Here is a 2,324-nt window from a genome sequence, read left to right on the forward strand (position 1 = left end):
TCACTTCTCTTAAGACCAGTGTTTTGGGGCTCATTCTTACAGTATGAGTGAGCAGAACTTATTAAACAATCGCATGCTGGGCCCTTTTATTGCCTACATTCCTCTCCACATATTGCTCTTAACAGAACGTGACCATATTGTCCTCTCTTATTTAGTCAGAATCATATCTGTTACCTCTATTTTTTCCTTCCATCAAAAGCTGCTTTAGGGAAACAGTCTGGTGAACTATTCATTAATGGCTTAAAACATTACCTTTTCGGGGATAGCAGGTGGCATGGTGGTTAAGGCACTGGACGTTCCCACATGGCTGACCATGGTTCAAGTCCTGGACCTGGTGGCTTGCTTTCTCACTTTCCCTCTCTCTCTCTCTGTCTCTCTCTCTGGTCAAATTAAAATAAATGAATGAATAAATATAAATTTTTTTAATTACCTTTCTCAGGATTATGGTTTTGTACTAGAGAAGCAAACTACTCAGAAGGATAAAACTCTAAAGGTAGAATTTTAAGTGAGTTAGAGGCATCTTTGGCTACAGGGACTTTTTTTTTTTTTTAAGAGAATTATTTAATTTTAATTATTTTTTATTTGACCTGAGAGGGACAGAGCAAGCGAGTGAGCAAGGGGCCATCCAGGTCCAGGACTCCAACCATAGCTGGCCATGTGGGAATCCAGCGTCCTTAACCACCACACCCCTGCCAGCCCCAAGTTACAGGGCCTTTTCTAGCTTGAATGATAACCAGATTGGTCCTGAGTATGAGTTTACATTTAAAAAGGTTAAGGACTGTGGCAAGACTTAGAGATGTATTCTGGCCCTACTTCTTTAGGTGTGAAGAGCAAGCTTAGGTTTACTTGAACTTATGGTATCACACTTAAAGAGGTCCTGAATAAACTTGAGTCTCTACGTAAACACTGGAACCCCAGAATATGGCTGGTTTCTCACTGATACAGGAGATATTCCATTCTGTAGGAGAGGAGTATCTCCTGCTTTAGGAGAGTGAATCTTTTTCGTCAGAACTATGCCACTGCATTCTCATCAGAGCCCCAAACAATTTTTGAAAGTGGAGTCAGAATTTATCTTGTGATGACTAAATGTAGCATGTACAACACGTTAACTTTAGATTTTTATGCACTGGCTAACTTTCACATTCACATAAAATAGGTGCCCAGCTTGGTATTACTAGCATACCTGCCTGCAGTGTCCGTCCTAGCTTCCAGTTAATGTTCATTTACCTCTATTCTGCACTGAGTATGCCTGAGTACTTTGATACAGACAGTAAACCTTCGACTTTTGCTCTATGCTAAGGAACTAAGTCAATTCCAGTGGTTCTGACGTCGTTAAAACATAGTAGTTAAGTCATTCTAATAGAATGACTTGAATGACTTGAGTATCTTTGGGGTTCTTTCAAGTGTGTGTCACTAGCATACAGCTCACTTGGTAAATAATTCTTTGGTGGACTTTAACTCTGTCCTTTGGATGCGAGCCAAAACCCATCTGCAGTCCATACAGCTCTTTATTCAAACTTGGCAATAAAAAATTATCTCTGGACTCCAGACGGAAGAACTAAACCAATGACTTCAGGGACCCAGAGGCTAATTACCATTGTTGTACACGGTTAAGCACAGCAGAGTGGGGGGAGGTTGGTGTTCTCCTTATCTACTACATTCCTTGTTGCTTCTCCGGGTAAAACAAGGCTGTCTTGTCTGTTGACATATTTAAAGCTATAACTGCAAAAACTGCTCAATGTTATGGTTGAGGCTTTCTGTGCCATATGTGTTGACAGAATGCTTAAGAGTGTCTCTCGCAATAAGCGAAACCCTGCCAGGCTGAATGATTAGGGCCAGCAGAATTCAACGACCGCATCACCGAAACCGCTGAGGTTGAAAGCCTACGTCGCACTGGGAGCGAATCCAAGCCTTCCTCTAACAAAGGGACTATCTTGAGGCGATTTCGCGGGCCATTTTTCCCCCCCCGCCAGCGCCAGCTTTGTCTCCTCGTCGGTGTGAGGCTGAGACTTGGAGGAGCCCCAGAGGCGCTGCAGTGCAAGCTCGGAGTAAGGGCCGGCGTGGGGAGCTCCGCCGAGCAGCCGCTGTGGTTTCCTGCAACCTGAGCGTGCCATTAGAGGAAGTTGGAGCGCTGCAGCTGAAACAGATACCTGCCGCCTTCCAATCGGGCTGGACTGCAACAGTCGCTCTGCACCGATTACTGTCGTACAAAGAAACTCGAGCGGCCGGGGCGGCCGGGGCAGCGGAGGCCTGCGGACGCTCCGCGCCGGAGCGGGTCGGCGTCCTCAGCCTTCCCCACCTCGAGCGGCTCCGGAGCGGGTGTG

This window comes from Tupaia chinensis, unplaced genomic scaffold, assembly GCF_000334495.1.
Source record: "Tupaia chinensis unplaced genomic scaffold, TupChi_1.0 Scaffold149178_1, whole genome shotgun sequence".
Lineage (NCBI taxonomy): Eukaryota > Metazoa > Chordata > Mammalia > Scandentia > Tupaiidae > Tupaia > Tupaia belangeri.